At 51.2% G+C, this 13,192-nt stretch overlaps 1 long non-coding RNA gene across 1 annotated transcript; it reads right to left on the bottom strand.

Moving 5' to 3' along the window:
* Positions 1-969: 969 nt before the first annotated feature.
* Positions 970-12,587, bottom strand: LOC122214908. Its single transcript, XR_006200146.1, has 4 exons — positions 12,473-12,587; positions 8,228-8,429; positions 7,098-7,194; positions 970-1,209 (listed from the first exon to the last, which is right to left on the bottom strand). It is a non-coding gene; the product is annotated as an uncharacterized LOC122214908 (long non-coding RNA).
* Positions 12,588-13,192: the final 605 nt, after the last annotated feature.

Genomic DNA, 13,192 nt, shown 5'->3' with positions numbered 1-13,192 from the left:
ATCCAGACCTGCCAATGTTAGAGACATCGTGTACCTTTACCGCTATATATTTCGCTGTGTACGTCCTAAACACTAGAACATTCTTTTATACAATCATGGTGCAGTGATCAAAAACACAAAGTTTAGCGTTGTTTCAATGCTACTACTCGTGCAGCCCATATTAAGATTTTGTCGATCATCCCGATACTGTCTTTTATAAGCTATTTATTCTTCCTGGTTCAAGATCCCATCCAGGATTATGTGTTGCATTTAATCATCGCGACTCTTGAGTCTCTTTTAAGTGGAAACGTCATCTAAATCTTTCTTGGTCTTTCTCAGCCTTGACATTTTTGAAGAGTATTGGCCAGGCACTTTGTAGGATGCCTATCGGTTTCGGTTTGTCTGGTCGAAAGCGTTCCCAGGAAGAAAGCATCCCCAGGTAGCAAGAAATAGCAACGAGAGACACCGAGGTCAGCACGGGTGCACACTGAAGCAGAAGACCCCTGCAGGCTGAGTCTGGCTCAGACCCCAGGGAATCTCTCCAACAGCGTCGTCACACCTCAGTGTTGTCCTAATTGGGGGACCAGCTACAGAAGATATACCCCCTGTGGCCAGTGGTCACATTCAGCTCCAGTTCTCCGTGCACGCAGGCTCGGGCAACTTCTGCAGCCAGAGGGCATACGTGTTGGCTACCGGCCGGTGTGTACGAAAAAACAGTAAAGGGATCTGGGGGGACACAGTTGGCACAATGACAGTGTTGCCAGAAAGAGTTTGACTTACCCAGAATCACAGAGCTGCTAAGGAACAGAGCTAGAATTTCGGCAAGCTCTGTGCCACTGACCCGCACTCCATCACCTCTCTGGAGAACTACAATCACGCAGGAGACAATGGATCCCGCATCATGACTTAGCTGGAGAAATGAGATATTAAAAATAATTTAAAGCAGGGTCACATTGTCTCTCCATTTTGGATTGCAGGCAGTTGGTTATTATTTGACCTTTGTCTGTTGTTTTTACATGCTGTTCGATGAGTGTATATTCGCATGACGACCGGTAAGAGAAGTATATTCACGTGATGATCGAGATGCAGATACTCGTGTGTCCACAGGGTGCACAGGTGGCTGGGAAGCCCAGCGTCTGAGACCTTGGGTTCTGGGGCTGGACTGCTGGGTTCGAGCTCTGGCTATGCCAGTCACTAACGCAGTCACCTCTCAGAATAGCTTCTCAGCATCTGTAGGGAGAGTAACAGTGCCAACCCAGGAGGTTGGGTGAGAATTAGATGAGACACGGTTTATAAAATTCTCAAGATAGGGCCCGACAGATGGCGAGTGCTCTATAAATGCTGTCTTATTAACATCTCTGACTGACCCACGGGGTGTGACGGGTCTGCCCTGCCCTCTTCTGATTCACCTTTGTCCCCACCCCCTCTCAATCTCTGTCCAGCAGGGACCTGCCTCGCACACAGTGGCCGCCGACAAGGGTTCCAGAGGGGGCTGGCGAGAACAGTGAGAGTATTCAACCATGGGTCAGCTAAGACAAAATTGGGGTCAAGGGGATAGAACCCATAAGAAGAAGCTCTAAGGACGTGGAGAAATGTGCGGGTCATACCCGAGATGCCACCATCATTTTCCCATGGACTGTTCCCCACAAGCCACCTGCCTTCTCCCAAGCACACCACGCTCCTCTGCTCTGTACCGTTGCACAAAGTTTCCTGTTCCCGTCAGAAACTTCCCCACGGTGGTCAGCGGATTCTAAGACCCGCCTTCGGATCTTTTCCCTTTGTGACTCTTCCTTTGAGTGTGGGCTAGACCTAGTAAGTTGCTTCTCCTGGGAAACATGAGGGGATGTCACTTCTGAGATTAGGTTATAAAAAGACGGTCTCATTCACCCTTTCTTGCTTTCATGTTCTGGTGGAAGCCAGCTTCCATGTTGTGAAGAAGGAACGGAGGGACGCCTCTGTGACCAACAGCCAGTGAGGAAGAGAGACCCCGAGTCCGACAGTCCAGGAGGAATCAAATCCTGCCAACATCCACATGACTGAAACTGGAAGGGTATTCTCCTGCCGGCTGAGCCCTCAAATGAAACCTAAGAACCAACCAACACCCTGATGGCACCCTGAGCACAGGACTCAGGTATCCGTGCCCTGACTCCTGACCCACAGAAACTGTGACATAATGAATGTGTGGGTTGTAGGTCTCTAAGTTTGGGTTAACCTGTTACACAGCAATCAATAACTAATACACATACTTTCAACCTGCCGAAGTCATATTCACTCAGGTATTACATATCCGGGGAGGTCTTCTGTGGTTTCCTATCCTTGACCCTGGCTGGGCTAGTTAGCCCTCCTGAGTGGTACCACAGTTTCTACCCTCATAGCCTCAAACACATTATACTATAATTTTCTGGTAATTTATCAGCCCTTCCCTCTGGAATATGAGTCCTTTGCAGCCATAAGCTGTGTCTCATTCATCTCTGTCACCCCTAAAACAAGCCCGGTGCCTAACTTACTAGTAATGATAATACCTCATATTTAATGAGCACTTACTATGTGCCAAAATCATTTTGCTTTTCAAACTCAATCTCACTGAAGTCTCCAAACAAGTATCATTAAGTCCATTTTTACTGATGAAAAAAACAAAACAAAACTGAGGTTCAAATGCTTGCCCAAGGAGCTAATACGTAGCAGAACTAGAACTTGAACCCAAGCCATGTGGCTCTAGATTTATGACTCTGTATGGTAGGCGTTTGTTGACTGACACCCAACTAAGGACCTGCTATGTGGCCACAGGATTGACAACAGACCCAACATGACTGGCCATTTGTGTATCTGCCACACAGAGGAGCGAGAGCCCCACAAAGTTATAGAGATCAGTAAGGAATAGCAAAGTCAAGACTGAGAACAGCTGGGTTTGGATTTCCTGGAAAGCCTGGGCCAGAGGCCAAGACAGAATCCAGGGAGCAGAGTTGAGTGGTTGTCAGGTCAACAAGCCCATGGAGCCAGGAGAGGACACAGCAGAGGCTGGGGGTGGGAGAGAGCCATCTGGGAGACCCGTATCTCCGAACACTCATGAGCACTTCCCCATTCAATCAATTCCTCTGACATTTATTGAGTATCTACTATGTGTCAGATACTGTCTAGGGTGGGGGCTATCACAATAAATGCATGAGACAAAAAAAAAAAAAAAAAAAATCCCTGTCCCTGTGGAGTTTACATTCTAGTGGGTAGGGAGAGACTGGCAGACAATTAAAGCAAATATATATTTTATAAAGTAGAAGATTTTAAATGCTATCTAAAAATAAAGCGAGAGGGGCGCCTGGGTGGCTCAGTCGGTTAAGCATCCAACTTCGGCTCAGGTCATGATCTCGCGGTCCGTGAGTTTGAGCCCCGCGTCAGGCTCTGTGCTGACAGCTCGGAGCCTGGAGCCTGTTTCAGATTCTGTGTCTCCCTCTCTCTCTGACCCTCCCCCATTCGTGCTGTCTCTCCCTGTCTCAAAAATAAATAAACATTAAAAAAAATTTTTTTTTAAATAAAGTGAGAAAAGTGGGAGGCAGGGCAGGAGGGGAGATGTGGACACATTCCGTGGAAGGATGTCGCCTGTGAAAACGTAAAGAGCTTGGACGATAAATGTTATTAGCATTGCGATTCCCACTGTGAGAAGGTGGAGGGTCTTAATTTGTTCTAATGTTGATTCTGCATGCTTTGGAGGGGGATGTCCCCTATCTTTAGTGTCAGGATTTAGTGAACCAAGCTCGTGAGTACTAATCTGGGTTGGTTCCATCAGAAAACAGACTTCCAAGCCGTGCGAGGAACTCTGGTAGGATACAGGCGGCCATAAACATCCGAAGAGGGCATCTCTGCGGGTATGAAGACCAGGGAGCAGGTGGAAAGAAAGTGTAGGGTTCCACCTAACTCAGTCGGCTGGACACAAGCCAACAGCTGGGTCTTTGTGTGATGACAGATCCAGACGACAGCTCTAATCCCCTCGGGCAGTAGGGGTGCGGGTCAGAGGAACAGAGGCAGAAGCGGAGACCTGAAAATGGACAAACACACCGAGGCAAGGGATATCAAGGCCTCCCTGTGGCCTTCACCGGGTGCCCGCCGGCCGTGCGAGTGGAGGTTCGGCCTCCGTTGGAGGTTCAGTTGGGACCTCGGGCAGCTGCCGCTTCTCAGGTCAGGACGGGTCCTCCAGACACGGGCTGAGCCTGCAACCAGCATCGCCATCCAGCTGCTGAATTCTCGCCGCGTTCTGTGACAGGCGCCACGCAGGGCTCGCAGACTGGGACTTTGTGTGGTGGCCGAGTCGCAAACCTAGCTTCGTCCTTCTCCAGCCTGGATCTCTTCAACCACCCCGTCAAGCCCATTGCACTGCACCTTGCACCTTGCACTCCAGGTAGGGCGCCAGAGGCCCCCACACCATGCCAGATTTGTCTCGGAAATACGTGGTTGCTTTTCCCCCCCGCAGTCCCCTGGGCTGACTTCTAAATCCCCTAATCCTGAGAGCACCTTACCAAGGACCTGCATGCAGGTGAGGCGACTGCCACTACAAGACAACAGGCAACCCAGTAAAGGAAGCTCGCAGTGGATTCTGAGCCAGATCCAAGTGATTGGGACCCCTGCTCCCCCACGAGGCTACGCAGCCTCCAGCCCACGCTCCTCGTCCGTCGGATCGGTCCAGTCACGCCCACCTCATCCACGTGCCGTGAGGTTTCAGCGAGAATCAGCACAGCCCTCAGAACAGGCCCTGGACCACCAAGTACAAGGCAGCCTTGTACAACCCTTAGCTCCTGCTCCCCAAAAAGGAAGCTGCCCCCCAGCTTCTGAGCTCTTGGAGCTTTAACCCAGCAGGTGCTCACTCGTGAGAATCAGGGCGGCACACACAGCCAGAGCATTTGTTCAAGAATTAAAAGTCGGCCCGTATGGCCCTGCTATTAAACTCCCTGTGGGTGAGCCGGGTTAACGGTGGGGCCTCGTGTGATAAGCCATTAATCTCCACGTGTAATGCAAGAGCCGTACAACTCACTTCAGCCCTAATCTCCCATGAGTTACAGCCTCTTCTGTGATTCATAAAACAAATCAATCACACCTCCCAGGCTCTCATCTATTTATTACTGCTTTTTAAATGCTCGGAGAGAGAGAACGTGGAGGGTGTTATTCATCCTTCCCCAGCTCAGCCGACCTCTGCATGCTGCAGGAAAGCAGACTCTATCCCCCTTCCTGGGGTCACAGGCCAAGGTTAGTTGCGTTCCAAGGCTCACAAGGAGCTGGTGGTTCTTAGCATCCTTAGGGGCTGCAAGGAGCCTCCCCGTCACTCTGCATAGGGGCTGGGTGCACAGACTTGACTGGGTGACAGTTCCCAACCCAACAATAAAATGGTCATTTCCCAAGCACTAAGTCCAAGGGGAGGGGGGAGTTGTTAGGCGGCGGTAGGAACTGTCAGGGGGAACATGGCAGTAGCTGGACAAAAGGGAAGCACTCACTCTGTGCCTGCTCTTTGCCAGTCACCTTGCCGATGTATTTTCCATCGGTCTTGACCAAAAGCCAACAAGGTGGCTGCTATTGTCCCCACTTTGCAGAAGAGGAAATGATGGCTGTGAAGGGCAAGGCCACACAGCAAAGCCAGTATCTGCCAGGGAAACCCAGCCCAGCCCACACCCCGTCGCTCTGCCCACCCCGACGGCTAACCAGCCTCACCCGAGTTCTCTGAGCATTTCTGCTATTGCACCTGACATTCCCAGCATTGAAGCAATTTTACCTGAACAGTCTGCTGACATTGGCCCATTGGCAGTGGGTGTGGGGGGACCGTGAAGGCCGTGGCTTCTTGACCACAGATTCAGGAGCTTGACAACGATAGACGCTCCCCTGCAGCTCTCAAACTTAGGGTCTCGGAGTCAAGCTGGCGTGGGAAGGGCCAGGATCCCCAAGGCTCCCTCTGCCAGCTCCCCACAATGGAGATTCTGAAGGGAGCAAGCACAGGGCAGGCAACCACAGGGGCAACCACAGGGCTCACCCTTGGCCCCATGAGCCCTGGAGATCACAGCGCCCCCTTCTCCCTTCCAGTAATGTTGGCCAGCAGACCAGGCGACAGGCTGGTGGGTTTCATTTCCTAGTCTTCCCACAAGGAAGTTGCTCAAACACAAGTCTTTGCAAAACCAAGGTCCAGCCTCTCGGCCCTACGCTGTACAATCCCTGCAGGCAGAAGCTCTAGGCAGGGACTTTGGGTAGGGGGCAGCTTGGCCACTCAATGTCCCTCCGAAGTGGAAGAGGACATGGCAAGACGTGAGCCATCAGGCGAATCCCCGGCCCAATTTAGATGGCCCCAGATCCCACAGTCTCTTCCCCACCTTCCAGCCAGAGGAGCCTTAAAAAACTTTTGTTAAGTTTATTTATTTATATTTTGAGAGAGAGAGAGAGAAAGAGAACAAGGGGCGGGGGGCAAAGAGAGGGAGAGAGAATCCCAAGAAGGCTCTGCACCGTCAGCACAGAACTAGAACTAGAACTCATGAACCATGAAGACACAACCTGAGCCAAAACCAAGAGTTGGACGCTTAATGGACTGAGCCACCCCGGTGCCCCAGAGGAGCCTTTAACATCAGTGAACCAGATCACATCCTGCTTCCACACCTCTCCCCCTGATTAAAACCCTCTAATAGTGTTCCCCCCACCCTGGGGTGGGGGGGGGGGGGGGTGGGCAGAAACCCAAACTCTGTCCCTTAGCCCAGCCAAGACTCCAGCTTGAGCTTCACCGGGGTCCCCTACAGGCACCACAACCTAGAGTTTCTGATTCAGAGGCTCAAGAATGCACATTTCCTTCAAGTTCCCAAGTGACACAGAGGCTGCCCATCCAGGGCCACACCTGGAGAACCAGGATCCAGTATATTTCGTCTCATGCTCACTTATTCCTGATCTAACTTGCTCACCATGCCCAGGCCCTAGAGACCCCCATGAGGATCTATAAACCCCCCAGAGGATTTCTTAGTGTCAGAGCCCTCCCGCTCAGGATACCCTGGACTCTTCCCCCTGGCCCAGTCTCCCCAGTCCTGGATTCTTCTCATCCTCCCGGGCTCTGGGTAGTCCCAGCCCCTGCTCCTCACTCCCCACCTGCCTAAGGATGCTCTCACCTTGGTGCCTTGTGTCGCGGCTTCCCATCCACTCACTTCTCAGAACCACCCAGCATGTAGGGGAATCGCAAGGCTCTGTTGATTTGCTGGGCTCTCTCTGTGAACATGTGTAAGAGTTTTCTATCTTGGCCTTTAGACTGTGGGCTTCCTCCATCCAGACTCTGTCTTAACACTAACCCAGCACACAGCTCAGTGCCTGTCACACAGGGGGTGCTCAGAAATGTGTGTTAAGGGTCGCCTGGGTGGCTCAGTCGGTTAAGCATCCGACTTCGGCTCAGGTCATGATATCACGGTTCATGGGTTCAGGCCCCACGTCGGGCTCTGTGCCGACAGCTCCGAGCCTGGAGCCTGCTTCAGAGTCTGTGTCTCCCTCTCTCTCTGGCCCTCCCCCGCTCTCATGCTGTCTCTCTCTCTCTCAAGAATAAAATAAAAATATTTTAAAAATAAAAAGAATCTGTCTCTCCCTCTCCCTTGACCCTTTCTCCTGCTCATGCTCTCTCTCTCTCATTCTCTGTCTCTCAAATTAAATATATATATGTGTGTTAAATAGATGCTTTGCCCTCTGTGATTGTCATGGCAACCCTGTTAGAAAGGGAGCATTAAGCCCATTTTACAGATGAGGAAACAGAGGTGTAGTCACATGCCCCAGGCCAAACGGGTATCGAACCCAAGTCTGTGGACTCCAAAAGTCTTAGCTGACACTCTGCATATCCCGGTGGGAGAATAAAGGGGCAGGGCCAGGACCCACAGGTGGGGGGAATGGTCTGAAGTCAAGGTGCCAGAGAACGGGAATGGGCGGGCAGCAGGAGTCGGGCTGAAGAGGCAGGCAGGAAGGTCAGCTGGCATAGCCTCCCCATGGAGTTCTGGAAGCCTGCCCTGGTGCACCGCGGCAGGGGGCGGGGGGGGGGGGGGGGGGGGCGGCTGTTATCCTGACTTTAGGCGTGAAGGTATTTCCACCCCCACCCCCTACCAGCGTGCTTCTCCCAGTCTCTCATTGGTCTGGGCAGTAGGTGGGGCAGACCACGAACACTGGGAAGGGGCCAGGTTCAGGGCAAAGGCCGGTGCAGGACCTGAGGTGGGGAGGAGCAGAGCTGAGACAGGCTGGGAACAGGGACGCGGGAAGACATCACCATGGTCTAAACTGGTTCCAAAAGCAGAGTTCCACAGTCAAAGGTCTTCAGCTCCGTGGCATGGATCTCACAGCCAGCTGTGCACTGACCGCCCTGGGCTTGCTCCCAAGGGCTGTGCTCCAGGGGCCGGGCTCCCTCCAGGACTGCAGCCTGGCCTGGGGCCCACAGCTGTGTGGTGGCTGGAGGTCTTCTCCCAGAGAGCCTGGAAGGAAGGAACCCCCACCTGAGACTCTGAGTGGGCGGAGGGAGGGAGGGAAGGAGGCGTGGTTCCTGCCTCAGTCTCCCCAGTCTGAGCACCAGCCCACATCGGAGCAGGAACTGCAGAAATGGGGCACAGGCCGTGAGATTCGGGCTAAAGGAGCTCCCAGATTAGAGGCTGGTCAGAGGCAGAGGTGATAGGCGGGTGCACAGATAATCCCAGGGCCTCCTGAGAAGGTAGATGCCTCTAGAAGGCAATGCATTCTCTCAGAAGCGGCACAGAGATCTGTTTCTCCCTCTTAGAGCAATTCAGAGGCCATGTCTACTAACAAGGGCCAAGGAGCTCTGGCCTAAAGACAAAGAATAGATCTGAAAAGGTGCTACTCATTGCCTCTGTGTGTGTGTGTGTGTGTGTGTGTGTGTGTGTCTGTGTGCATGTGTGTGCAAGTGTGCATTCACTAAACAAAGGAAGCAGGTGGTGGGTGGGACAAACATTGCACCCAGCTAAGATCTGAGCAGACTCTACGGTGGCCCGTAAGGAGCAAAGTGAGTCCAAATCCACCATGAATCAGTCCAGTGATGTCTACTGAACATTACCATACGCCAAGCGTTGTCTGGGGTGCTCGGGACACAGCAGGAAATGGCACAGGCATGAAGCCCAGGCTCCGTGAAGCCCACAGTGCCGTTGGAAGCCCAGGTGACAGGTGCATATCGGCTGAATGCCACAAGTGGAACGGCGAGCGAGTGAATGTACCCCAGGAGACGCCTCCAGTCGGGGGCATCAGAGAGGCCTCCCGGAGGAAGCGCGATTTCAGAGGACTGCGGGAGGATGAGTGGAAAGTAACCAGGAAAGCAGCAGGGATGCAGGACAAGGGGCCCACGTCTTTCGGATGAAGAACAGAGAGCAAGAGAGAACAGGAGGTGGCTTTAGATGAAGCCAAGACAAATTGGAAAGGATCTCAAAGAAATAGAAGTAGTAATTATTACTCTAGAGCACACACTCAAACTAGTTTAACAAAATGTTGCCGTAATTATATCTACCTTAATGAACAGATAAAAACAGTTTGCAATTAGTTCTGTAATTGGTTATGTGAAAAGAGATGCTTCTTTGAGTTCCAAAGCACATTGTCTCATAGACGGTTTATGAGAAAGAAGATGCTTCGAGTATAAAGCACGTTGTCTTAAAGAGCTGTCCTGCTCTAGTATCCTGTGGACATCTTTTCTGCAAGGGCTCTGCAAAGGTAGATGACCCTAGTCATTCCTAGAGTGGGGAAAAAAAGTTAAAAAGAGGGGCAACTGGGTGGCGCAGTCAGTTAAGCATCCAACTTTTGGCTCAGGGCATGATCTCACCGTTCGTTTCGTGAGTTCAAGCCTTGTGTCACGCTCTGTGCTGACAGCTGGGAGCCTGGAACCTGCTTCAGATTCTGTGTCTCCCTCTCTTTCTGCTTCTCTCTCTCTCTCTCTCTCAAAAAATAAACATTTTTAAAAAGTGTTAATGTAGATGTGAGTGACTTTACCTGTAATCGACAGAACAGGCTCAGGTCTCACTTCTGTGCCTCAAGAGGACTATTTTTTTTTTTTATCTTAAATGGAAATGCTTAATTTTGAGGGCAAAGAATGCTTCAGGGGGCCTCTGGACCCCCACTATTGTATTTAAAAGTGTGTGCATATTCGGGATATCCATTTCCTGAGGGAAGGAACCACAACTTTCAAAAAACCAAGGTAACACTACTCAAGGAGATTAACATTTGCAAAAACAATTCTTAGGAAGCACTGGGGCTCCCAGAGGCAAAATGCAGCCCACAACCTGTCTCTGCGGGGTGGAAAGAGCTGTGGGAAGAGAAGTCCCACTCTCCCCGCAGGCGCCTCTTCGGGGTCCATTTGAGGCTTGCTCCCTGAGAATTAAGGCTCACCAAGACTGCGGGCTGAGTCCTCCAAGAGTAAGAGAGAGCCTTGCCCCGGCCACACCCATAGACATTCCTCCTTGTGGTCTGGCTGCCCCACCAAGATGAACTATGACAACACCACTCTGTCCCCAAAAGACCTACAGCCCCCACACAGGATCCCCAGACATCTTCAGTGTCACCCTGGGGCAACCAATGCCTTTGAAATCCACAGATATATCTTCATATTCAAGACCCCAAATATCACCTCAAAATGGACCTGCTTAGACCTTATAAGCCCTGTCTGAATAAAGATCTGCCATAAAAGTGGCTAGATCTGTGCCGACCAAACCTAGCCCCCTATGGCTACTGAGTACTTGAAATATGGCTGGTCAAAATCGAGATGTGCTGAAGTTCTTTTTTTTAATGTAAATTATCTCAATAATTTTCTATTGATCATCACATGTTAAAATGATAATTATTTTTGGAGAATTGGGTTAAATAGAATGTATTACTAAAATTAATTCCATCTGTGTCTTTTTTTTTTTTTTTAATATAGCTCCTAGAAAATCTTAAACTGCACATATAGCTCACATTATATTTTCATTGTATACTCAGGTCTGGCTTATTCTGCTCTGTATGAGCATGTCTCCCCAAAACCAGGCCAGCTCTGTGGAGCCACATCGCAGCCCAGTAGACCAGCCGCCCCGGAGGGCCCCCACACCTGCAGGAAACAGACCGCCCCTGGGCCCCCACACCTGCAGGAACTCCCAAGGTTTTAACACTGGATCTAAAAGGGCTCATACCAATCCCTGTGGTCTGGTCAGATTCACAGGCCTGAGCAGGCTGCTACCTGTCCCCAGTGCCAGCCCAACCCTGAACCCCAAAGAATTTTGCAGTCTTGTGCCAAACTGAAGAGATGGCCAGCACCCAGTGATGTGCACCTGTAGCTAATCACTTAAGAGCAAGGGTCACTGGGGAACGGTGGCCAATTTCTTGGGTTGCCCAACAATGAGGGGTTTCCTGGGCAGTGGGACTTCTAGTTTTAAAAAGAGGACAGCCCCGGGCAAACCACAGTGAGCTGGTCACCTGGACGCAGCCTCTGAGACCCTGATTCTCAGGCACCCCAGAGCAGACTGGCCTTCCCAGCCACCCACCAAGCCCTGAGATGTGTAAGGACGAGCAGAGCATGTGTAAAATCCCAACCGCTACAAGTGTCCTCTGAACCAGGTGAAAACCCAAGTTCTCAAGCCACACCCACTGCGGCAGCAAGAGGAGAATTGGCTGTGGCCCTTTGGCTATGCTTCGGGATCAGACTCCTCCTCAAATCGTCCTGCCTGGTGGAGCTTGCCTCGTGATTGATCAGCAGGCTTCCCTCCACTCCCTGGGGGCAGGGGGAGGGGGGAGGGGGTGTCTGCCTGGCTCCCCGCCTGCACCACAGGCCTGTCTGTGAGTCACGGGACCTGTCCCTTTCTCTCCTTCAGCTGGGTCCTGTTGGGCCACAGGCTGTGCCTCCACGGGCACATGGTGGATGGGCTGCTTTGGCTGAGGCCAAGGAAGGGGCTTTCTGTCTCGAGTTCTGCTCACAGACATTACTAGCCCCGTGATCATCCAGCTCTCATAGTCTCCTTTCAACACATAACAGTGTCTTCCACACTAAGTCACTCAGGGAGGGGCAGGGGAGGGACAGAGACTCACACGCTTCTCTGCTTCCCTGTGGATTTGGAGACCAGCGAGGCTGATTTCCCTGTGAGGAGAATGAGCAGAATTTCATTCATCCATTCAAACATTCACTGGGCTCCTGGCAGGTGCCAGGCATCAGAGCAGTGCTGGAAACAACGACCAAAGTGCCTGCACTCATGAGGCTACGGTCTCGTAGGGGAAACAAATGACAGAGGAGTCATTGCAAAAAAATTGTAGATGTGATGAAAGTTAAGGAAGGAGAAGACCCTAGTGCTATAAGAAGCCAAATCCAAGATCTAACTTAGTCTGAGCAATCATGGAGGACTTCCAAGGTGGAGGTGACCTTTGTGTCAAGACCCCCAAAAAAGCAGAGTTCATTTACCCTTAACGCTGTGTCCTTGGACCCTCAAGGGTAGGGAGTCAGTGAACAAACAGTGAGAACTGGAGTGTTCTCCCCACTGCGATGTTGGATTTGACTTACTTCTTGGCTGACACACTCAGGCCTCAGAGCAGGGACTAAGCTGTCCCCAGTCAGGACCACTTCTAGGACCCAGGATGAGAGGCTTTTCAGGCGGAACCAGGGGCTCAGGCATGGCTGAGTAGGAAGTAACCTCAGGAACCAGCACAAAACTTAGATGTGGGTTTGGAGCCCAACCAACCTGGGTTTGAAGCTCAAGGTCATCGCTCACTATTCTTACATCACATCTCTGAATCTGTTTCCTCATCTGTAAAATGGAGGTCAAATGGCACCTCTTTCATAAAGTTGTGAGAATTTTAAAAGACAGTGAGTATGTGGGGAGAGCTTAGTGTGGTCTCCATAGTAAGTACTGGATAAAAAGTGAGATTTCCTGCTTTAAGTTATTAATGCTACAGTAAAAAAAAAAAAAAAAAAAAAAAAAAGATGCTACGTGCTGTGAGAACTGACTGCCTCCTATCATTTATCTTACAGTAACAATTATTTAAAAGAAACTCAAACTGGCAAAACGCCACATTGTGTCTCCAGGAAGAAATATTGGAGCTGAGCCTGGAAGGGTGGATATTTGACTTGCAGAGATCAAGGCGAGGTTTGCAGGCAGAGGAGTATGAAGAAAGGCAGGAAGACCAGAATGGGTGGGGCCTAGGCAGGAGAAGCCCCGGGGCCTGGGAGGGGAGAGGGCAGGGTGGCTCGGGAGGGCCCCGTAAGGCCGTGCTAAGGAATTTC

This window comes from Panthera leo, chromosome A3, assembly GCF_018350215.1.
Source record: "Panthera leo isolate Ple1 chromosome A3, P.leo_Ple1_pat1.1, whole genome shotgun sequence".
Taxonomy (NCBI): domain Eukaryota; kingdom Metazoa; phylum Chordata; class Mammalia; order Carnivora; family Felidae; genus Panthera; species Panthera leo.
Note: the sequence above shows the minus strand (reverse complement) of the source record. Positions and strands in the feature narration are given on the sequence as shown.